Source organism: Rhipicephalus microplus, chromosome X (assembly GCF_043290135.1).
Source record: "Rhipicephalus microplus isolate Deutch F79 chromosome X, USDA_Rmic, whole genome shotgun sequence".
In the NCBI taxonomy this organism is placed as follows: Eukaryota; Metazoa; Arthropoda; class Arachnida; order Ixodida; family Ixodidae; genus Rhipicephalus; species Rhipicephalus microplus.
This window is the reverse complement of record NC_134710.1, coordinates 236,728,823-236,754,651: the sequence shown is the minus strand read 5'-3', so window position 1 is coordinate 236,754,651 and position 25,829 is coordinate 236,728,823. Positions and strand designations below refer to the sequence as shown.

The window sequence follows — 25,829 nt, the reverse complement described above, 5'->3', positions numbered from 1 at the left end:
GGACGCTGGCGCTGCGCTTGAGGTCGCGGGTATATACGCCTATAGGTGAGAGAGCTCGCCTTCATATACAGGCGCGCGCGTCGCGATGCCGCCGGCTTCAAAGACGCGTTGTGCTTTTGCCGCCACTCGGCTGCCGGGCGCGTAGACGTTGCCGGGAACACCGCGGACCTGTGAGCGCCAAAATAACTGCGCGAAAATGTCGCATCCTGCACGGTTGCCCCCACTCAGCGATGTATACACACTCCGTGCCGGACATGGAGGACATATACTTGCATTGAACTGTACATGCCCCATTGGTGTGGTGTTCGCCAGGAGCGCACGGTAAATGAATTCCTTCTTGAGGGTCATGGTGGCGACGACAGCCCCGCCGCGGTGGTCTAGTGGCTAAGAAACTCGGCTCCTGACCCGCACGTCGCGGGATCGAATCCCGGCTGCGGCGGCTGCATTTCCGATGGAGGCGAAAATGTTGTAGTCCCGTATGCTCAGATTTGGGTGCACGTTAAAGAACCCCAGGTGGTGGAAATTTCCGGAGCCCTCCACTACGGCGTCTCTCATAATCATATGGTGGTTTTGGGGCGTTAAACCCCACATATCAATCAATCATGGTGGCGACGACACGTGCGGCTTTCGATAGTTGACCTGACGAGCGCAAACGATCACGCACTCTTTTAGGGCGGTAAAGCCACTGGCCCTCGTGATGGCGTTTTGTCATCTAGTGCGTAGTGATTACGCACACGTTTCAGAGTGGTTCGCAAGTTGGATATATAGGTATGTATATAGACATGTGGTTGTGAGCAGGTGACTACCAATATGACGCTAAGCAATGTGAGAATGTCCTCGACTAAAAGGCACAGAAAAGAGGAGAGTAACTTATAATTTCGTTATGGTGGCATTCAAATTTTACGTTATTAAGTTTTACTCATGACGCAGCGAATGACGTTGGGAAAGTTGATATATATAATCGGTCATTGTAATTTCGGTGCTTATATTTCTTTCAGCTCAAGCGCTTTCGCCTAATTTAGATTAATTTTGTGGAAATTTGGTACCACCGTGATGAATACTGGAAACGTCACTCCATGGGCCCTTTAACGATGTTCTTTTTGTCACTTAGAAAACACACCTTCTAGAACATTACCACTATTCCAACTGGTCCAGCACTTTGAGCCTGAGCCGTGGGAACATTGCAGCGTGATGTGGCATTTATTCCACATTTAGAGTGTGTAGGCATTGAATAGGGAGGGGCTGTTATATATCATCATCATCATCATCATCATCAGCCTGACTACGTCCACTGCAGGACAAAGGCCTCTCCCATGTTCCGCCAGTTAACCCGGTCCTGTGCTTGCTGCTTCCAATTTATACCCGCAAACTTCTTAATCTCATCTGCCCACCTAACCTTCTGTCTCCCCCTAACCCGCTTCCCTCCTCTGGGAATCCAGTCAGTTACCCTTAATGACCAGCGGTTATCCTGTCTACGCGCTACATGCCCTGCCCATGTCCATTTCTTCTTCTTGATTTCAGCTATGATATCCTTAACCCCCGTTTGTTCCCTAATCCACTCTGCTCTCTTCTTGTCTCTTAAGGTTACACCTACCATTTTTCTTTCCATTGCTCGCTGCGTCGTCCTCAATTTAAGCTGAACCCTCTTTGTAAGTCTCCAGGTTTCTGCTCCGTAGCTAAGTACCGGCAAGATACAGCTGTTATATACCTTCCTCTTGAGGGATAGTGGCAATCTACCTGTCATAATTTGAGAGTGCTTGCCGAATGTGCTCCACCCCATTCTTATTCTTCTAGTTACTTCAATCTCGTGGTTCGGCTCTGCGGTTATTACCTGCCCTAAGTAGACATAGTCTTTTACAACTTCAAGTGCACTATTACCTATCTCGAAGCGCTGCTCTTTGCCGAGGTTGTTGTACATTACTTTTGTTTTCTGCAGATTAATTTTAAGACCCACTTTTCTGCTCTCCTTGTCTAACTCCGTAATCATGAGTTGCAATTCGTCCCCCGAGTTACTCAGCAATGCAATGTCATCGGCGAAGCGCAGGTTACTAAGGTATTCTCCATTGACTCTTATCCCTAACTGTTCCCATTCTAGGCTTCTGAAAACCTCCTGTAAGCACGCGGTAAACAGCATTGGGGAAATTGTGTCCCCCTGCCTTACACCCTTCTTGATTGGTATTCTGTTGCTTTCTCTATGAAGCACTATGGTAGCAGTTGATCCCCTGTAGATTTCTTCCAGAATGTTTATATATACTTCATCTACGCCCTGATTCCGCAGTGTTTGCATGACGGCTGATATTTCTACTGAATCAAACGCCTTCTCGTAATCTATGAAGGCTATGTATAGTGGTTGGTTATACTCTGAGCATTTCTCTATTACCTGATTGATAGTATGAATGTGGTCAATTGTTGAGTAGCCTGTTCGAAATCCTGCTTGTTCCTTTGGTTGATTGAATTCTAATGTTTTCTTTACTCTGTTGGCAATTACCTTTGTAAATAGCTTGTATACTACAGAGAGCAAGCTGATCGGCCTGTAATTCTTCAAGTCCTTGTCATCTCCTTTCTTATGTATTAAGATGATGTTGGCGTTCTTCCAAGACTCTGGTACTCTTCCCGCCAGGAGACACCTCGTAAACAGGGTGGCTAGTTTTTCTAACACAATCTGTCCTCCATCTTTCAGCAGATCTGATGTTACCTGATCCTCACCAGCAGCTTTGCCCCTTTGCATGCTCTCCAAAGCTTTTCTGACTTCTTCTATTATTACTGGTGGGGTGTAATCTGGGTTACTGCTAGTTCTTATAGTATTAAGGTCGTGGTTGTCTCGGCTACTGTACAGATCCCTGTAAAACTCCTCCGCTATCTTAACTATCCTATCCATATTGGTAGTTATTTTGCCTTCTTTGTCCCTTAGTGCATACATCCGACTTTTGCCTATCCCAAGTTTCCTCTTCAATGCTTTGACACTTCCTCCGTTTTTCAGAGCGTGCTCAATTCTCTCCATGTTATACCTTCTTACATCGCATACTTTACGTCTATTAATCAACTTCGGAAGCTCTGCCAGTTCTATTTTGTCTGTTGTACTTGACACTTTCATGATTTGACGCTTCTTAATTAGGTTCTTCCTTCTTCGTTTCCTGTGAAAGCTTGCCAGTGTCCTGTCTAACTACCCTGCCTCCCACTTCCACTGCACACTCCATAATGATACTCGTCAGATTATCATTCATTGTATCTACGCTAAGGTTGGTTTCCTCACTGGTTGAGTTGTCCTGAATTTGATAGTTGTGGTGATCCTTGCAATCACGATAGCCACTGTTGGGCTGCTCTATGGACGGAGCCGTCGCTGTAGACGTCAGTGCAGTCTTGATACTTCTCATACAACAGAAGTAAAGCGGCCTGCTTAAGGGCTGGTGCTGTTATATATATATATATATATATATATATATATATATATATATATATATATATATATATATATATATATATATATATATATATATATATATATATATATATAAAATATTTCTATTGTATTTGTAAAGTTTTGGTGGTGGCGCAACATTTTGATGTCAATCGCAATGAGCGGTGTTCCAGGCTGCCGAGACTGCATGCTAGCTTTTGCGATGGACAAAGTGGCTGCAGCCACAATTTATACCTATTCTATGTTTTCTAGTTAAATTGTGTTCTATGTGCAAAACGAAATGCCTTCAATATTTTCGCTCTATCGTTTTAATTACCTACCTCGTGAACAGAAGGTAAGGCACAGTTTACACCACACAAGCTTTGCGGCCGTGAGATATTACTAGTCATCAAAAATAGGACAGGAATGCATGTAGATAGTTCCTGGATACTTTGGTATTGTTGCCGTTCTGAGTTTGTGGAAACGGCGCCTGTTTTGACGCTTTGTTGTGAAATAAAAGCGCACTATTGCACTTTTACTAAAAGTGCACTAAGCGCTCGCTCGCTTGTCCTGGCTAACCAGTCATATACATACGTTGTCCCTCCTTAGAGGTACACACCTGTTTCGAAATTGATTTCACAATGAATTCAAATGGAAGTGGACTGGTGAACACGTCTGCATTTTCCCGCGTTTCTTAATTGCAGATCGCATTGCGCTTTGCACTTGGTCTACTGCCGTGAAACATCACGCTCCCACGTTGTACGTAACCTCTATACAGACATGGGGGCGAATAAATGAAATTGCGTGAACATCATCCATCCGTCTTGCCATGACCCAACATTTCTTTTAATGTTAGTTCTTTCACAGCGACTTTTTTTCTAAATTCATTTCAGGAAAATCATTGACCTTACTCACCGTCTCAATATCAAAAATAGCTTGTGTATAGAGTTTCATTTTAGCAACAGGCATAATAAAAAAGCAGAGTTATTCGAACGACAGCGTACACGAAAAAAAAACAGTTGAGATTGAAAGCAAGCAAGTGAAGTAAATTGAACAAATGTGAATCTTCTCTTGCGTAAGTCAAAATTCACTGGGTTTCATCAGCTAACGCTAAGAAATAGCAAGTGAACGCTTATTCTCTGCGAAGCACTCTTGATTCATTTTACTGGACGTCGATTCAGTGTAACTTCACTTATTCACTTCAATTTTCCCTCCCAATCATTTGCTTTTTTATATCTAATGCGACACAGGAATTTTAGTATCAATCGTTTTCACGATGCCATCGGAAGATGCTGTCAGATGTTCAGCCAAACAGCCATGTAAGGTTTTATTCTGAATAAGCACACGGATTTGCCCCCCCCCCCCTAAACCATGCTGTGTGTTAACAGTCGCACGTAATTTTCTTGTAGATCATGACAGAATTTTCGGTGTGTACGCTTTAGGAACTTTATACTTGTACTGTGTGTGTGTTTGATGTTCAGTCTACTTGCAATATGACGTTGGGTGTGAAGCGTGAAGTAGTGCCTATATTGAACAATGTATGCACCTTTTAGCGCAAATGCATGTCGGTCGCTCTTCTTGGTTTGGTTCCGTTTGTATTCTTTCTGGTTTACATATTTTTTTGCTATGTCTGCTTGTTTGTGCAATGGGTTTGTAAACTTCAAGAAAAATGCATACAGATGACGTTTCTCATCTCCCTGCTAATGTGCAACTATTGAACAAAAACAAACAAAGTAACCTGCACAACTTCAATGATGGAAACTCATACGATAAATGAAATATTAGGAAACAGAAAGACGGTGTCATGAATGCGAGGAACATTCGGGCGTTGTAGGTCAAGATGATTAGAGCCTATAGAAAGCTCCAAACATCTTATCTGACAACACACTCGCACACACTTGCAATTCCGCTGTGATACAAAGTAAAACCTTTATACATTACATATTTATTTATTTATTTATTTATTTATTTATTTATTTATTTATTTATTATTGTGATAGCAATTATATGGACACTCTCGGCTGGATTTCGCCGCCGGCATCGACGTGGGCGTCGGCGTCGATGTCATGCACCATGTATGTATACGTATCTATATATATGAAAACGCAAGAAAGAAAAAAAAATCCCAGAAAAAAGACTCCGGCTCGCAGAATCAAACGTGGGACAACCGTGTCGTGAGTGCGAGGCGTTAACCACTGAGCCACCGAGAAATATTTCCTTCAACGCTTAAACGGCAAGCTATTAATATCTACCACTTACCGTTGTTGGCGGGCATTTCGGGGGTGAACTATCGTGTTTTCAGCATTATCAACACGATGGCGCAGTGAGCGTGCGGCGGCTCTCATCTCTCACGGGTACTTTGGCCCGTGTAGAGAATAAGAGGGTGTACGCTCGATAATGCGCCCTTATCTTGCAGTGGGGAGAATCGAACGTCTTGGCTATTCTTTGAGTTTCGTCAGAACGATTCTGTTGTAGTTACCGGGCCCACAAAGGTCACTGCAATCGGTGCACAGCCTCCGTTTGCTAAAAGGGCGCGCTTTTCAGACACAGCAAAGTGGCAACTGAGACGCTTATTCGCATTAATCTGTACCTGTGAAAACTTTTCGTACGTCCTTTGCGCGGGAGAAACGCGGGGCACGTTTCAATCTGCTTACCATTCTTTGCGTGACCTTCCAATTTGTCGCCATCGCGTTCGTTGCTTCGCCTTTGCGGCAGAACTGTCATTTATTTATTTATTTATCTATTTATTTATTTATTTAATGATAAAGGATACTACGACAGCTATTTTTCAATAACTGTTCCCTGGCTTGCAAATAACAAATAACTTGTTTTTACAGCCGACTAAACTCATTTTACCGAGCACCATTACATCTCGTGACAGTATACTAGGTTATGGATCCTTATCACAGTAACACGAAAATTTAAAATTTATTTTCTCGATCCTCAAGAGAGAGAGTTGGAGATAAAGTCTCTCGCTCGCACGCACGCACGCACACACACACACACACACACATACCACACACACACACACACACACACACACACACACACACACACACACACACACACACACAGGAGAACAGTCAACTCACAGTTGTTCTGATTGACCTCGCAGGAAGACTATAATAGCACTTGCTCGGCCTTCTCTCACGTTAGGTCTGGACGACGGCGTATACATAGTATTCTTTTTTTTCTGACAGAGGCTGGTCGTCTATCTTGTTAAAACATGACAATTGTTTCTGTGGCAATGGACAGTGGCACAGAACATGCTGAACAGTTTCTTCGCCCCCGCAGTGTTCACACGGGTGGTGTCGGCCATGTCTGTAGGAACGCATACGCTAAGGTAAAAGCGACGCTCAGCCATAATCTACACATAGCGGTTGCGCCACCTCCGCGAAGTCTTGATAGAATTTGAAGGCTTAACATGGGATCAAAAGAGCGTAATCGTGCATGCATGAGACGTTGCTTATTTGCAATTTGATTTGGTGCATTGACGAGTGAGAATGCGGAGCTTTCAGGTCGCGTCTGTCCTGGGAAGAGGTATTAACAGGTAACAGTCCTCTGTATATGGGCTGAACAGGCAGCTTAATGGGCCCGTTCATTACCGATAATTCCACAGTGAGTATAGGTAGTCTTTTAATGTAATGTGGGGCCTTTCTCGGTTAGGTGGTGTAACATTCGTGTAGTCTCAAATACCGACTGTTCGTGTGGACCGTGGTGTAAAGTCGTCAGTGTAGAGACGGCAGTGCCACCTTGAAGCCACAAAAATCGTGCACTGTTTTCTCATTTGGCATTCATAAAAGGCAGCACCGCGCGAAGCTCTGTGAACTCTGTAGCTGTCAAAGTTATGGTTGAGTTGTCCTGAATTTGATAGTTGTGGTGATCCTTGCAATCACGATAGCCACTGTTGGGCTGCTCTATGGACGGAGCCGTCGCTGTAGACGTCAGTGCAGTCTTGATACTTCTCATACAACAGAAGTAAAGCGACCTGCTTAAGGGCTGGTGCTGACAGACCTTGTTTTCTTGGATGCCTCGTATTTTCCGGTTGATGACTCGCTGTTTCGTGCACCGTGGAGGAACCGAATCTCTTGCTGCAGGTGTGAAGCCATTTGGTAGAGCTTCGGCATGTGTAGTTACGATTCGTCAAAAGGAGCGGCGTGGGCAGTTCGCTGCTAGAGACTCTAGATGGTGGTGTGAGACCCGGGCAAGATTCCTATGTGCGTCCTCAGCGCTTATCTTAATATAAGTCTTTGAGCGGTGGTCTTCAGAGATGGCATCCACCTCTGTTGAGGCACTCGCAGGCAGACATTAACAAACTTGCAGAGCCTGGACCTGAACACTTTGTAACATTCTTCGACTTGCCTTGTTTGTGTTAGTGCAAGCAAACTTTTGTGTAGTAAATCGAGAAAATGCTCCCTGTATAGTTGTAATGTGGTACTGGGCGACATTCCCAACATATTTTCAGTGAAAAACTCGGAAGAGGGGACAAATGTATGTCAACTATTTTTTTTTTTTCCTGTACGAGACGTGAGGATTCCATGAAACTTATCTGTTTAGTATGACGCCCAGAAACTTGTGTGATCGACAATACAGTATACCTTGGCCATTCATTGATACACTTTAGTTCGTGATATGTTTGTGCTTCGATGCCAAAGGAGTACACTTTCCGGTAGAAATTTCCAGACGGCGATCGCGGAGGTAGATACCAGTTTGAGTGGCAGAACTTGGCAGCGCTTGGTAGTTGTGTATGAAGAGCATTCAGCATAAGATTGAATAGCACAGGGCTCAGCACATCACCCTGGGCAACGCCACGACAACTGTAATGTACGGAGTTGTGCGCGTCGTCCGTAGTCACTTAATAGGATCACATGCAGAGATAGCTGAGTATATTCATTTAAACATTTGACCACCCTTCCCGACGTCTTCCAGAGCGGCAATGATAGCTTCGTGAGTAAAGTTGTCACAGGCCCCTTTGCATAAAGAACAAAGAAGCCCAAATATGCTTACTGCCTTTCTTGTGCTATACGTAGGTAATTAGAAGTGTGGCAGCTTGGGCTAGTTGGTATGGCATGACGATAGTTATAGCGCGAGAACAAAACGGCGACACAGAGACAAGAAGGACTATCGTCATGCCATACCAACTAGCCCAAGCTGCCATACTTCTAATTACCTACGTATAGCACAAGTGTCTTTCGTGTCCTTCTTGTCTCTGTGTCGTCGTTTTGTTCTCGCGCTATAACTATCGTAGGTAATTAGGTTGATGACGCTATCAATTGATGATCGACCACATAAAAAGCCGGTCCTTTTATCTGAGAAAGTGTAGTTTTACTTCATGCTCTAGTAAAGACGTCCGAGGATTCTCTTCTCCATTACTTGTCCTACGCAACTAAACGATGTGATCAGACGATATGATGAGAGCTCCAGCGGTCATTTACCACGTGTCTGTCTTTTTGCAGTCTTTTTTTTTTGTACATAGCTAACGCTGTTCTCAGCTTCGAGAAGATAAAAGAGCTGACCAATAGCACACTGACACACTTTTCAAGCACGTATTTTTCTTGTGTCCTTTACAGCAGAACTGAATAGTGCCCATAGCAAGAACTTTTATGGACCGCGGGACTAAGTGTTCGGCTAAAAAAAAAAGAAAAAGTAAAAGGCCGCCTGCATAACTTCACTCAAGAGCAAAGCAGACCACTTTTAACTCAGCCGTTTTTTATCCCTCCTTGCTGCTATTGCAGTTAGTTTTTTTTTTTCTTTCGCTTGTTTTGCTGACTTTTTCTCTGAGACAGACAAGCTGCGCTTGGCCCCCGAGAGCGAAAAAATCTGCGGTACCTAGGCTGTATATATACTTTAGTAAATATAAATATCTGTCCGCAAACGCCATCAACGTCTGCCGCATGTCTTAACACTCTCGCATCCCCCTTCGCTCTTCTTGGCTGGAAGGAATGCCTTCGTTCTGACGAGACAGCTTGCTGTTTCGCGCGCGTGCTTCCTTCTAGTTATTTGTTCGGCCTCCTGTACTACCTGCGTGGCGCGCTCTAATAATTAGCGCCACTGGACACTTTCTTGTTTCTCCGATTCCCGATTCCTTAAACTATAAGGGGCGCCGCTCATTTCATGTCGGGCCTCTCTGTTCGCAGGGCGCCAACGCCTCACCTGGAGCGTGCCGTGACAGCGGACGAGAGAGAGCAGCGTGCAGTCCGAGAAAAAGTAGGTTAAGCAGGGACTTAGAGACGCGCATTGAGACACTCTCGTAAAGGGTGCGAAAGAAACAACAAAGCCGGAATCTGGACGCGCCGGCCTCCACCGCGCGTGGCCGCGCGGAGCGCGCCCTGGTAGGAGAGCGGCCGCGCACAAAGGCGCAGAAAGCGTCTGGTTTAAATCCAGCGGGCCTATGTTTAGGCCGGGTGGGAGACGGCCCCGCCTGCCTGCTGCGCCGGCCGTGGTGAAGCGAGATTCACAAGAACAAGAAGTCGTAAAAAAACACAGCAAGAGCGTGGGGACTCGCGGAGCGCCTGTAAGCGTACTGTACGCGCATCGCGTATGAAGGTGCCAAAAGGGAGCACAGTGGCGTGGCACAAGCGCCAAGGCAGCGAGCAAGGGCACTACACTGGCGTCGTGACCCCTGGTACACCAACGGGCAGTGCACAATGCCTCAGAGAGGCATGTGTCAAATGTAGCTGAAGCTCCAGGACCCACCCAAGTGGTGGCACAGCCAGCGTTGCCCAGGTGACAGGCACTGTTATCATGCTTGGCCACAATGGTGTTTCGTTCAAAAGAAAATAGAGATGTCATCGCCGCACGCACGTAAGCCAGGATATCGCGTCCGATTTCCAGTATGGTGTATTACAGCTCAACAAGGATTAAGAAAACAGAAGATTACCAGCGGACGCCCCCACGCCCCCACGCCCTTGTTATGTATATATATATATATATATATATATATATATATATATATATATATATATATATATATATATATATATATATATATATATATATATATATATATAGAGAGAGAGAGAGAGAGAGAGAGAGAGAGAGAGAGCATTTCTGACATTGTCGTAGCAACTGCACGCACATCGTCGTATATTCTATCTGACCTCAAGTGAAATGAGAGGTCAATAACATATATTTCTACAGAAAAGGCTTGCTTTTACATCATGATTTTTTTTGAGTATATGTGTTCTCGCCCATTCTGAAGCTAGGCAGGACACTAGCGAACGGGGCATCCAGGGTCAGGAACACTTATGGACAACTACTTCAAGATCAATATCCCAGGTCTGTGGCAGGTCTCTGAGACAGACTCAGTCTCTATTGTGTACGCAACTCAGATGAAGTACCTTGGCCTGATGTGCTTACAAATAAAGGAAGCACCGATGCTCAAGGGGCCCACAGTGTTGCTTTCCAGGCTGAAGTGGTTCTGAGAGTAAGCAACCGAGCAGCGTTGAACAGTCTTAGTAGAAAAATTGAAGTTCACTATTCAACAGACTCCCTGAAGGCATCCATGCTACGTGATGAGCACCTGCATCTGTAATAAAGAGCTATCGAAATCACTGATGCAAGTGTTCCACCTGCACCGAGTAAAACTTCCGCTATATTGGCTGGTAGCCGAGCATAAATAAAATTTTTTCCCCGCGCAAAACCAATTGCGTCTACTGTAGCTGTCTTTGCGTCTGTTTTTGCCACTGTTCTAAATGAGCTTGACGGTAATTGCGTAATAACTACGGTGGCATCACTTCATTATCACCCATTCCTAAAAATTTTAGGCACTGCTACGCTGCGTCATCCAACACAGTATGGGGAAAGAGAGAGAAGTTCGCAGTACTGCGCTAGTCTAGCACTTTTCTCCTTCTTTGTGTGATGAAACTCTGGAAGAAGTAAAAAAAGAGAGTTTTATGAAAATGTGAAATTTTAACCAGCATATGGCTATAATCTGATTTCGGACATTTCTGTATCCATTGCATTTCTGTTTGTACGTGCATCACTGCACCGTAACCAAAAAACTAAATTCCAAACAAAAATGTTTTATTTTCACCCTTCATAAAGCATTGATGGGCACAAACTATCCCTATGCGGAAGAAAAATGTACTTCCGCTATACTAGTGGGGCAGGGATGTACCCGTACGTAAATAAGAGCTCTCACATAGATTTAGAGCTTGACCCCAGAATGCTTATTTTGCCTAATATATCTGTTTCAGTATGTACGCTGTTCAAGAACAACGTGCGATTTACTTTAAGGTGTTTACGAAACGCACCATTTTCATAAATGAAAAAACAAAGCTTCTAGCGGAAAGTAAATCGTTGCAAACAGCCGCCGTTCTCAATGCCTGCACTGAATTAAAACAAAATAAATACTGCAGTTGCTTCCTCCTCTTTCCGCATCAGTAAACGCCACTTTACGGTCTGCAAAGTGAGTGCGTGAAATTAGCTGCAAGCTTAAAGCAAGCGCCTGACACAAGCACTTTGCGCTGCGGGCACGAGGTATCGGCCTGTACTGTAGTGCCCGCTGACGTAAAAGGCTCAAATTTTCACACGCGTTGGCTTCACTTGTTATTCAAGGAGCGTATTTGTGGGAAACGATTGATTTATGATTGATTTCCGGGGTTTAATGTCCCAAAACCACCATATGGTTATGAGAGACACCGTAGTGGAGGGCTCCGGAAATTTCGACCACCTGGGGTTCTTTAACGTGCACCCAAATATGAGCACACGGGCCTACAACAGTTCCACCTCCATCGGAAATGCACCCGCCCCAGCCGGGATTCGATCCCGCGACCTGCGGGTCAGCAGCCGAGTACCTTAGCCACTAGACCACCGCAGCAGGGCAAGCGTATTTGTGGGAAACGAGCAGATATGAATTGGGGCAAAGCTTGATTTGACGTGAGTGATACCTTCAAGATTTGAAGATGTGTCAAGTGCTTCAACGCAAGAGAATAAAAGTTGTACTTTGTAGGTGTCATCCGCAATCGGCATTCGCCTGTTCGTCACAGCCACTGATGCTGGGAATGATCAGCTCCCCTGAAACATTTGACATTTGGTAAACGCCTTTGGCGGATATGTGTTTTATGAATACAGCCTAGAGGTCTTATTCGGAAAACATAAATCTAGGGGTTTGTACGGCACCCCACGCCAAAGTGTACGTGTAAGAAAGTGATGAAATTAAAATCTTGATGGCGGCAAAATGCTGCAAGCTTGTCTACTGTACGTTATCAGAGCACATTGAAGAATACCAGAAGGTCAGAATTTCTGGAGCCCTCCACTACAGCGTCTCTCATAATCATATTATCGGCGTTTGGGGACTTAAGTTCGCAGATATATTATTATTATTATTATTATTATTATTATTATTATTATTATTATTATTATTATTATTATTATTATTATTATTATTATTATTATTATTATTATTATTATTATTATTATATGAGAAAGGTTGCACGTAATTTGAAATATTCCTCATCAAATTTTACGGCCAATGCCAAAAACAGACCACACCTGGTGCGCGGAAAAAGTGACTGCTCTGTCCCATCAAGGCAACTTCTCGACACAAAAAAGTGATGAAATTTCATTTAAGGCGCGTCTTGCCGTGGAAAGCGGTCAGTCATCTCGCTTGCATCAACGATTTGGCTAACATCTCAGTGTGACGGTTGGTGCTTGTTTTTTTTTTTTTTTTTGCTTTGTACATGAGAAAACCACAATATCAACCTTTTCTTTTTCTCTAGTACGGCATGAAACGCAGGGGCAGCCATTGCGGTGTTTGTTCTTGAAGGCATGCGAAATATTTTTTGTGCCACTTGATAGTGTGCATCATACGCATAGAATAAGTGATCGACTGTCTATTTCAGCAACTTCTTGCTTTTCCTGAACAAAATCTGGTTATACAACCTTAACTTTCGTCACTTCCCCGTCAAGGGTAGTTCCGGTCTGAAGTAACAGAGCGACTGCATTTTCTTAGCGCCAGGTCTGATGAGTTTCAATATCGCGGCCTTCAAGTTCGATGATAAATATATCAGACTGCGTGCATCTTTCGTCATTGCTCGAAAAATTGGCCTGCCGTAGAGTTTGACGGCTTGCAGCTTTGCCACATAAACAAGCGCCCTTAAGTAAATAAATTAAAAATAATTAATCAGTTTGTGTTAATTATTTATTTCAATGTCCCTTTAGCTGAGGAACCGTTTTTCCGCATCACACGATTTTACAACTTGCCTTAGATTCACTGACAATCATCAAGGCGTTACCTATTCATGAGCTTCAAGTTTCGAAAAAAAAATAATCAAGAAGTGCAATCCATTTCCCGTCACTAAGATGCATCGGTATAATCTACTACTGATACAGTACAGAATGTACTACTACAAATGCGCATCGCCGCGGTGGTCTAGTAGCTAAGGTATTCAGCTGACGGCTGCTGACCCGCAGATCGCGGGATTGAATCCCGGCTGCAGCGTCTGCATGGAGGCGAAAATACTGTAGGCCCGTGTGCTCATATATGGGTGCACGTTAAAAACCCCAGGTGGTCGAAATTTCCGGAGCCCTCCACTACGGCGTCTCTTATAATCTTATGGTGATTTTCGAACGTTAAACCCCACATATAAATTAATACTATACAAATGCGTATCATAAGTATACGATTATCCTTGCACCTACTGTGTATTCAGACAGCTATAGGCTAAATCACTTGTTAACATTCTCTGCGTTAGCTATACCTTCCGGTCATGCTTCAGGAATGTCAGCCGCTGTGAAAGTACCAGTGTATAAAATCTTCGGAAGCGGCCGAGCAACGGTAAAGCAGGATTTCTTCTGCTGGCAGTAACTCAAGCATAGGTGCGGTCATATTGTAAGGGGAGATTAGCGTCGCTGAAACAAAGCAAAACCATAAAAGGTGCCATGAAATCTCTCTTCTTTTCCGAGGTAGATCACTCAGTCGTGACGTATATTCGCAAGACGCCTGCGTGGTCTCCTTCCAGCGATACCATGAAAAGCACCTGGGAGGCGGCGTACATAATTCATGTCTTCTTGGCCGACTTGCCCTCTCTTAGCAGCTTTGAAAGCACGCAGCCCGCGTGCATGCAATGCGTACGTGCCACTGGAAGAAACACGCGACTCACGAGCACAGGGCATACTGCGGGCAGCGGTGGTGGCAGGCGCTTCGGTCACACGAGGGGGTCCCGTGACACGGGAAACGAAGAAACGCGCGCCCAGGTCACGCACGCCACCGCACAGCCCATGGCGATGATGCCCGAGCACTGGGAGTCGACCCGATGGCACGTCGGTCGGCAAAAAATTGCAACAATTTTGGTTTCCTGCCTGAAGCACTCGGCGTATGAGTCGGAAACACGAATATCCGGCTTTCAGGAGCCGCACGGATTCGCAACAAGGGCGCTGCCACAGCGGCGGGAAGCTGATGAGGGCCTTCGTGCGCGTTCCACCGCGGATCTCCATCACGCGCCACGTTTCGTCAACAAACAGAAAGAGGAGCCCGCCTGTGAAGGCAGCCAGCCTAGCGCTGTTAAGGAAGGCAACAGGACGGCTGCGTGGTTTATAGCCTCTGCATGCCTGCACTCCCTCACTGTGCGGCGTCACCTTCGACCACACCGACGAAGGTCCTTATCGATCGGGGCATGCATCTATGGACCAAGCTTGGGTGCCTAATGTAGCCTGAAGATAGCAGCTCGTTTCACGCATATCTTTTTTTGTTTGTTTTCTGTCAGCGCACAAAAGCGGGGGCAAAAAATGGCTAACGCATGGACCTTTAATTGTGTGACCATCCTTTTTTACATATTTTTGTGCGTGGCTCGTAACAATAATAACTTAATAATTATCTTGTGCCTATGTCTACAGACCAAGTATGCTCCGCCTCCTTGGAAGGCCGATAGGCGACCATTCAACAATTAATTCCTCGTTATTCCGTTCGGGTTCCTTCCTCTCCAACAGCATCCTCATGGGCGGGGTTCTTCCAATCAAGCCCATTTTCAACGACAGTGACTCAGCAGAGTACTTCGGGAAAGATTGCTACTTCATTAATCACTCTTCATTTGTGCCGAGAGTTATGGGAGCAGAGCCGTGCAATTTGTCAGCACAAAACCGGGCACAGCATGCATCCGTCCTTTCCTTGAAATTAAGTAGACGGGGGGGCTTGATGACGAGTCCCGCTCCGAACCACGGCACGAGGTCCCGACACAGGCTCGTGGCCGAACCACGGAACGTGTCGTGAAGAAGAGAGAGAGATGCTCAGCTTCGATAGTTTCGCTCGGAGCATTTTTACCGAGAACCAGGCCGTTAATGGGTTTTTAACAGACGTGACGCGGCGGCTTTTAGGTCACGCGACACAGCCGTGCCCAGACCGTGGAGCGGACGCCTCCCGGCGCCTCCGTCAGCGCCGCTGAGCATCTCGCCTTGTCGCGGCGCGGTGGTCGGCACCCGCGGGCACCCAGCCAGCCGGCCTCGGCACTGGGAACCAACTTGCGTCCTGGTAATGGCGGATGAGGCTTTTCTTCGTGTTACGTGAATTTTAAGGGGGGCTTTATCGCTTTTAGGAGACGCTGGCGGCGACTCCTGGTCACATCGTGCCTGCTGTTAGTTATGCGGATTCCACGCGCCTTAAAATTGGCTCAGGCGTAGCTTTCTGATAATGGCCTTTCAGAGACGTACTCTCTTTGCTTGAAGTCTATTCCCGAATTCGGATCCGGACGGCACTTTCGATGGTGAATTCCCCTAACCAAGAGAACTTGCTTCAGATGAGTTTGGTGAAAACCGTAAGCATAATGCACACACAGCAAACAGACGTCACGAGGTAAAAAACGTTTCTCGTAATACTTGTTGGGCACCTGTGAATGACACCGCCTCACACCAGTTCACTTTTGTTCCTTTACTGCGTTTGACACCACCCGGTTTTCAGTAAACATGGAAGTGTGAACCAGCATGACATTCATTTTTCTTCGATACACATCGATGATGCTTCGATCGCTTCGCGCTTCTGGACGAAATGTTCACCGCGCCTTTCGTTCTTCAAATAGCCGCGAACCACGCTTACATACTTATCACCTGTCGAAAGCCTGCATGAACTCAAGCTCTATACCGTGCTTCTGTGTGTTCCTTTTTTCCGTACTTCTTTCTCCATCTTGCGCCCAAAGTATTCACTAGCTTCGGTATTGTTTTTCTTTGAGCTTCCGTCTGCACTGAATCGGTACTGTCTCGAGTAGTGACTCGATTAATCCTGAACGACAGAAACTAACAAACACAAATAGCGAAGCAAAATAAAATGATATAGCAAAACTTTTTTTTTCGCAGTTCACTCTAAAGTGTACACCAACATTCCCTAAGATTGTTTGAACTATCAGTTAATGACCAAGATCATAAAGAGTGCTCTTCTCGTTCAATCATAGACTAATGAAGCAATCACTGTTCTTCTAATGCGAGTATTAAACGTTTACCTATACATGTTTTTCTTCTCAGTCGAAAAAGTGTCATGAGCGTTAACATAATGACCTCAAACTGTGTTATCGTTTCCTGTGCGACTTGTTTATATTATGTCGAAATAACGTGTACTTTTTTATGGAATGAAAACCTACCTATAGTTTGTTGCAACATTTGTTCTCGGTTTATTACTATGCAGTATTTTACTATCTTTATTTACGCACTGTTCGCCTAGGCTAATCGTCTCCTATATTGTCGGTAGTAATACTTGCACCAATTGATATGCATTGCGTAAATAATATCAATGTACTTACGCATTTTGTTGTTATTCGGCATGAGGTAGACAACAACAACAACAACAACATTGTGTAGTGACTTATTTTTCCGAATCCTGCGCCAATGCAGCTCCACCACTTTGAAACCTGTTAAAGTGCGCAGCACGGAAACCCAGTGTTTCCTGTTCATAGAGATCCCACTGTACCGTTACCAAACCGTCGATGTCGTTCATGTTTGTGGTAAGCATATATGGTGCGAGAAGAATCTGTTAGTGAGGTTCGCAAGCCTAATCTGTGACATGCACGCTAATGTTGGTTGCACTTTCTCGACTTCCTGCTTGTTACGAGAATGTACGTGTCGTTTGCAACGAGTTTCATCAGGCTGTTTCCTTCTTCAGATGTAGCGGCGAAGCTGCAAGAGGAGCGCCGGTGAAAAGAGCAATAAATCACGCACATGACGAGGCAGTGGCGCCCTTTATTTTGTATCGCCTGTGTGAGCCGTATGTTCCCGAATGAGTTTTAGCGATAGTAGGTTCATCATTTTCATTAACTCGGTGTTTATCCTAATTAAAATATAACAGACTTTGTTCGCATATTTTAAGCTGGTTTTGAACATTTTTAGCCTTGGTGTAGGCTTGTAACGACCCCTTGATTCTGTATGTGATCACGCCACATGACATCTCACGATGGACAAAATGCCGGGCCCCTTAAGTGCTATGTTAAGGGCTACGCACTTAACATAGACAATTATGTAAAGAAATTGTGCTCACAAAATAATTATGGTTTATTGGTGTATTTATCATTACCATATACCTAGTGCGGTAACGAATCCGGCACGATCAGACCCGGACCAATATTTTAAGGAACACTAGCTGTGAGACACAATAATTAAAAGGAACTTATTTACAACTTTGCTAGAGCTCCCTCAGGGATTGTTGGAGCTGTTATGTTTCTTATTATAAAGAATGAGATAAACGGAGGGGAGGGGTAGAATTAATAAAACCCTGGTTTTGGGAATTTCACCTTGCTTTAATTACCTTTCATTACGATCCAATTATCGCTCCTGTGACCAGAACTCAGGTAGCCTGATCGAAATTTCTCAGCATTTTTCGACTTTACAGCTAGACGTCCCCGGTGGTTCGTTGTTCTTTATTGAAATGTCATAGTCAACTCTTGGGTATCGACTGTAAGTCGGATGGTATAAGAGATTCAAGAAAAAAATGTTGACTAAAATGAGATCTGATTCTCGTTTCAATAGTACATCTAAACAATTATAATGTTTGGAGGTTTTACGTGGCAAATCCACGGTATATATGACTATGAGACATACCGTATAGTGGGGGGCTCCGAATACTTTAGCCATCTGGTGTTCTTTAACGTGCACGAACATCGCACAGAACACAGGGCTCTAGCATAGCGCCTCCATCGGAATGCCACCACCACAGCCGGTATCGAACCCGCAACCTTTGAGTCAAAAGCCGAAGACCGCAATACAGAGCGGCGGACAATTTTACATCTTAGTCTTCGTTAGTTGTCTTCACTATAACTTAGTTTATCTTACGTATTGCTTTACGGTCCTTTACGCTACGCATACATGATGCTATATGACACTGGTATATATTTCATTTTATGATAGAAGTATGAGACGCAAAGCGAGAGTTACTTCTCACAATGTGTGAGAAAAACTTAACTGATTCCTGTGTCATAGGAATCGGTATGACACGAAAGTGAAACGCGTCTGCGCAGAGGTAGTGGAGCGTTTAATGCGCATTGTTTCACCACAAGTACGACGGAACGAATGCTACACCGCATCAAATTGCAATGTGAAGGCAAGAAGGGCAAGCAGCTCGAAAACAGTGGCAGCGCGATCTGCCAGCAAAAAGGACGCACGAGGAGGAGCGCGAACCAACAACTGCCACAGCTCGGCAGTTGAAGCGCGCTGCTCAAAGACAAAGGACGCGCGAAAGGACCGCGAACTAACCGCTGCCAAAGCGGTTAGCCTACTTCTTAGGTCGTTCCGCTGTCACTCCTGTTCTGTGCATTCGTTAGCTATTGGCGTAAAAACATTCCTCGTGCTTCTTTATCGCAATGCTCTGCAAAGTGACGACACTGGTGGTATCGCTCTGCAAGCTGCAGCAATCGTTTCATTTTAGTGGGCTGTTTTTTTTTTGTTCTTTTGGCAGCACTGAACAGTTTCATGTTGGTTTCACGCAATATATGAAGTCACGCACAAAATCAAGAAATTTGTCTTGAATGTAGTTTTTGTCAATTCTTCTTGTGCGAGACGACGCACTTGAAAATAGAAGACCTAGCTGTTATATATGGTTTATGGTGAATGAGTGCATAAGTGCGCTAAAATGTGATAGGGAGCTTGTAAGCGACTACTGTGGGTGCGCTCAGTGGTTAGCAATTTTTTCAGCTTATGAAATTCATCACTGTTTGCCTTATACTGACTGTTAAACATTAATCTTGTCATGAGTTCTAATGCTGGAGAATCTTTTTTTTTGCAGTTAAAATGGCGGGTTTCTGGATGCGCTGTCTCTTTTGACATATATGAAGAATGATGCATTACCAACACGTCCGAGTATAGTATACCTAGGTCCACAGGATCAGTGACTAGCTTGGCTTCGTCTGAATTTTTGCATCATGATTGAGGTGAACAGCCATTTTGACATTTAGGAAAGCACAGCTGTGATATTTTTTGTAATAATACATCGTTTTGAAACAGTTGCGCACAAGTGAGGTGGCTATATTTACTTATCTAATCAAAACTATCTGGCTATGCAAACGTCGCGCTTTGAGCAGAAATCCTGCGTGATTTCGAGCGTTTGAAAAAATCGCAAGTAGAGTATGCAACCTTCCATTGCTCATCTGTTTCAACGATTTATGTTATGTCATATATAAATATATTCAACTTCCTCTACCACAATTACATTTTTGTCAGTGTAACAGCAACCAGCCGGAAACCCATATGTACTGTCGTTAGCATCGTCAGCTTCCCTCGTTTCTTCGACTTCCTTCTCCCCACGCAAAAAAAGACGCTTTAAATTACCTGCTTCTTTTTCTATATCTATAACTGGTTTTGTCAATTTCTAATATCTATTTTTCCCTTGATCTCTCTCACTTTTTCAATAGCCGTAGGCTATCAAAATAAAAGTATTTCTTTAGAACTACCCGGATCTTGGCCAATTACCCAGCGTGTGTGTGTGCCACAGATTCCAGGCTCTCCTTCTTCTTATCTCTCCAAAAGATGTGCGTTCTTGAATAATAAAAACTCAGCTGCAGTCATGAGTAATATGGGATGTTATCGATCGGCACGTTTTACGGTGTAATCACTTTCTTTTGCGTAGGTGGCTATGTACTTTTGACCAACTATCAATAGCGTAATTAATTCTGGAGAACCACGCTCCATTCATCACCTCCTCCACGCATACTGCCTACGACACATGGCGTGCGTATATAAAACATGAAGTAGGCCCACGAACGCTTCGTCAAACAATGCTTAGCAATTAAGTGGATATTTTATGCCTGCGCTTAGAAACAGTGTCGGCGCTCGCCAACTAGTGCTAGTGATCGAGGTGATGGGGCTCTGCTATCTTCTATACGTCCTAAGTGAGCTGCCTAGGCTACGTAAGATCTCATGGAACATCCTGCATAGCCACACAAGGCTTACAATGACAGAAAAAAGACTGCGAGTTGATAGACATTCGTCGCCCAAATAGTGCATGCCGAAAGCAGGTACATGAGGTGTACTGGCAGTGACTATCAACTGACATGTTGCAACTAAGGGTAAGACGGTTGCAAATTTAATCACTTTTTTTAACAGTGCGCAAGTTGTTGGTTTTGTTCAACAAGCATTTCCACAACGTTTATGTCAAATGTACTCACCAAATAATTCAGCCACACGGAAAACCTGTTCTCATTTGATTCTTTTGACACACGTCTTTGAACGTTGGTTTACCTATTAACATATATAAGAAGCAAAAGTGGGCTATGATGGCGATGGCGACGATACCGGTGGCTACAGTACATCTCAGCGGTTCGATAAGATCGGCTGCGGCGGCTGCATTTCTGATGGAGGCAAAAAATGCTGCAAGCCCGTGTGCTCAAATTTGGGTGCACGTGAAAGAACCACAGGTAATCGAACTTTCCGGAGCCCTCCGCTAGAGCGTCTCTCATAATGATATGGTGGTTTTGGGACGTAAACCCCTCATACCAGTCAATCAGTTCGGTAACATATACTGCCATACGAAAATAAAAACAAACTTGATGTAATATTCAATGAATTAAGGGTGGAAACATAGGACCAACGACTGTTATAGCGGGAAAATTAAGTCATCCTACTCTTGTTTACCGGCTCGAATGTAAGCCTCGGGCTTCGCGTGCGCCAGGGCTTGTTTCTTACAAAATGAGTGTTTTTCGTCGTTCATAATGACCTTTCTCCGAGAAACAAACGCGAAACGAGCAGTGGAGGCCCAGGAAACAAAGAGGGCGAGAAGAAAATGGACCGCGTAGTTGTTTTCTTTCCGTCCTACGAGAAATGCGCTGCCTTAAGGAGGGGTGTCACCACTCCGGCGAAAAGCCCCTGTTCGGGCCTCGATTTCTTCTGTTTTCGTGCGTTACACGATCGGGCTATTGTTCCCAAGAAAAGAGCCTGGCGCCAGTGACAATGGCTTCGCGAAGAAGAGCTTTCATCAAGAAAAAAAAGAAGTGTGAAGGAAAACAGAAGAGGTAAAACGCATTGCCAATGCCAGAAGAAGAGTCGACCGGAGCAATGGGAGCAGGCAGGAAGAAGTACACCGAACCGGCGTTCCGTCCGGTCAACAAATGACCACTTCGAGAACAATGGTGTGCAGCGGCCGCGCGTGTCTGGCTAGGAGAAATGGGCGGGAGTTGGGTGCTGGGCCGTGCTACGAAGCCCACCCTCGCGGCGCCGTGAGTCCAGCAGTCTCGCTGGCGAACAGCAGCAGAGCGGTGATATAGCGGCCGCAGAAACGCCGAGGAAAAGACGTAATTGCCGTGCAGCCGGAGACAGCCAGGCCGCCTCGGCTTCTGCCAGGGGGAATCCGGTAACGCACAGCCCCTGTCTAGTGTGCCCGCGTTGAGGGCCCTTTGAGCTCCGGTCCGGAGCAACCATCACGACAGCACACGTGCCGCGTAGAGGCAAACACGAAGGAGAGTGTAGGGGAACCTTTGAGGGGAAAATCTACTTCGCGCGCATTTTTTTTTTTTTTGTCGGTAAAAATAGGGCCGCCGTCTCTTCTCTGCTTCACGGTGAGGAGGGCGCACGGTGAGGAACCATCGCTGCACCACGTAGCAGAGCACTGCAGACAGGACGTCGGACAGCACTATATGGACGCAGCACATGTGTGCAGGCCTTTGCCGTAGCGATTTCTCATTGAATTCCACGGAGAATGAAATAACAAAAAGAATATTTGAGTTCTAACGTCCACCTGGTAAATTCTCACTGCTTTAATTTCTGATCTCCCAGGACGCGTAAGTAGCGACAAAAAGTGACACAAGGTTCTATTGAAGCATCACAATTTAAGTGTATATAGTACAAGATTATTTTACAAACAAAAGAGTGTTATCTTCTAGAAAACAGTCGTTGTCGCACAACAGATGGCGTTGTTTGCGAAATATCAGCCTGTTCTCCGATTGACAGCAGCCATGATATGAAAGAAAATGTGTTTCCAATAAGAAACTACTTTGTTGTAAGTAATTTATTGATGACTGATTGATTTATATGTAAGGCTTAACGTCCCGAAACCACCATATAGTTATGAGAGACGCCGTTGTGGGGGTCGCCGGGAATTTCGACCACCTGAGTTTCTTTAACGTGCACCCAAATCTGAGCACTATATATATCATAGGTAAAGGCGATAGTTGCATAAAATGAGGCAACTCCAGTCTGCTACACCAAATTCACCTGGGTGCTGCATTCACATGCCGCTACGCACACATTATCCGCTGTGCGGAACGCCTGGACTGTGAACGTTCACAATTCTGCGAAACGAAGGAGCATTTTATTTTTGATTGCCTAATTTATTGGTGTCGCAACGAGAAACGATCACTTCAACGCTGGCAAAAATAGGTGTGGAAACGCTTAGTGAAAGTGGCATTTTATCAGCAATGTGTGATCAGACAAGATCAGAAACTGCTATAAATGCTGTGATAGGTTCCCTAAAGTGTACAGGACTAGACACTTGGGCTCTAGCGAACCCACAGTGCTATGAAATTATCGAATATACACATAACTTTTTACTGTCTCCATCGTCACCCTTCATCACTTCTTGTTTTTTCCCCTGTCCCTCTTCCCCTGTGCAGAGTAACAGGCTAGATAACAAATCATTTTCTCTCTCTCTTTCTCTCTCTCGATGGTTGCATGTTCCTGGACTCTTGGTTAGCGAGTCGGTCTACATGTGATATTTATCGCTGTCCTATAAGTGTATGTATGAAAGGTTGCTGATAAGATTCGGATTTGCGAAAAAAATTGTTAAACCATCGAAGTTTATTTACGGTAGGCTAACTGAGAGATGGTTCCTATTATAATAATCTGAAACTTCAAACTACGTTCATTTCCAAAAGAAAAACGCTGTCGTCCCACGGGCTATTTGTGAAAAAGAAGCAAGAAAATGATGCGACACTTCCGTTAAGCAAAACACGAAGAAACCTTGTGAAGAAGTCATTTGGTTTACACAAAGCTTGGCTTAGCGCGACTGATTTTTATAAACAGCACACGCGCGGATCCTTCGCATTTCTGCTAAGAGCAAAAAAAACTAAAATATTATTTTTTAGCCTTAAGGTCCTTAAAAGTGACTGCGTTTTTATAAGCAAAAAGCGGAACACAAACAATCTTGTGCACAATCTAGCCAGTAATGAAAGCATCGACACCAAACATCCAGTGATTTCACCTATTAATACGAGGTGCTGCCAAGATAAAGTACTTTTGGAACTCTGGCCTTTTCGATAGCTGTATTCCGTACTCGGCCGGCGGAGATGTTTGTGCCCAGAAAGTTCAGGTTAACAGAATGCGTTATTGAGTTTTTATGTGGGGCCCACTTCGCAGTTTTTTTATTCTTTTTCTTCAATGCGGTTCCTATCGAGAATCAACTGAGCACTTCTTCATAAGATGTCATCGTATGAAAAGAATCGGCCTGAATTTAAACGATAAGAAGTTCGCTATGCATTCACTGTGTGGTGAAGTTGAACTTAGAGCGCGTCATATGTTCCTCTTGTGATGCAGGATGAGAGATTCTGAAGGCAGCTCTAAACATTTGCGACACGCCTTTAGCTTCGAAATTCAGTTCCTCTTGGACCGTGGCAAAGCACCGCTTGTGCGATGCGCAACACAAAGGCGCGTTTTTGAGTGCTACACGCCTCAACAAAACTTTATGAGTAGCTCTTTTGCGCGTGACTGTATGTGTTGTTTTTGTGTATATCAGACGATTGTACGTATTACGGTGAAAACCTGAACCTGGAGTTGCAAACCAGGCGACAATTCAGGCTATCATCTCTGTGTTAATTGTTAAAAATTATTTATGCCTTTCAAGACTTAACGACCACAGCGGCAACATTTAGATGTGGACAAAATGCAAGAACACGAGTGCACTTACATACGGATGCTCGTTTAGAGGACATCAGGTGATCAACACAGATGCGGAGATCCCCTTCCCCAGCCCTTCCAACGACGGTGTACGTCATGGAAAGACGCAGGAGAGATGCAGAAAGGCAGAAAAGATAACTATGGATGTACTATCCTACTCTGGGAAATGAATGGAGGAGTTACCATGTTAAGGTTCTGCAGCAAGAGACTAAGCACATATTCAGTATCACAGTCAGTACCTTTTATGCGGTATAATGCACCACTATAAGTCTACAGACGCTTGTACATGTCCTGTCATTAAAAACTTTATTATTGCCTTCGCGACCTTCATTTGCGATAACTGACCACGATTGCATTTCTTATTGATTGCTACCAACGACGCTCTGTGGTCAGAGTGAGCCAGAGAGATTGCGAGTGATCGTTTGAGCACAATGCAGTGATGGCAGTCGCGGAAAGTGTTTTAGAAGGTTTTCCGCTACCACAGGGTGTACGTGAAGAAACTTGGTGTAAAGAACTGGTAATTTTTGACCGTAAGAGAGAGAGAGAGATAAAGATGCAAGGAAAGGCAGGGAGGTTAACCAGACGTACATCCGGTTTGCTACCCTGCACTGGGGAAGGGATAAAGGGGAGAAAAGAGGTTGCACAAAGATGAGAAGGTACACACAATCACGAGCGCACTCGGGGAGCACACACAGTCTACAGGCGGTCGCTCAGGTTTGTTGACTTAAGGTAAAGAAGCAGTGCTTTAGTTGCTTTCTGCGCAACTGAGGCAGATGCCCAAGGTCCTAGTATCTTCTGCACACAAAATGGTCCGGGGTCAAGTCGATTCAAAACCATCCGTAGCTGGCATCGCTGTGTGTCGTAGCAAGCGCAGCAGCAGAGGACGTGTTCGATGGTTTCTTCATCTCCGCAGTAGTCGCATGTAGGAGTGTCCGCCATACCAATGCGAAAGGAGTACACCTTTGTGAATGCAACACCCAACCAAAGGCGGCATAACAGTGTCGCATCGGAGCGGGAAAGTTGTGATGGTAGCTTTAGCTTTAGCGAAGGATCCAGTTCATAAAATTGACACCTTTGGAAGCTGGTAGACGACCAGAACGTGCGTGTGAGATCTCGAGCCAGCAGGTAAAGTTGTCTT

The 25,829-nt window shown here is 44.8% G+C and overlaps 1 protein-coding gene across 4 annotated transcripts in view; it reads left to right on the top strand.

Moving 5' to 3' along the window:
- The window catches only part of LOC119187757 (protein NDNF), a 189,019-nt gene that overhangs the window by 82,102 nt on the left and 81,088 nt on the right, over positions 1–25,829 (top strand). For 2 of the 4 annotated variants that reach the window (XM_075878839.1, XM_037435835.2), the window contains one exon: positions 9,535–9,604. The exons of the other annotated variants lie outside the window; for them this stretch is intronic. The gene's annotated coding sequence lies outside the window, so the exon portion shown is untranslated. The remainder of the gene's footprint in view (positions 1–9,534; positions 9,605–25,829) is intronic. 4 annotated transcript variants of the gene reach the window in all.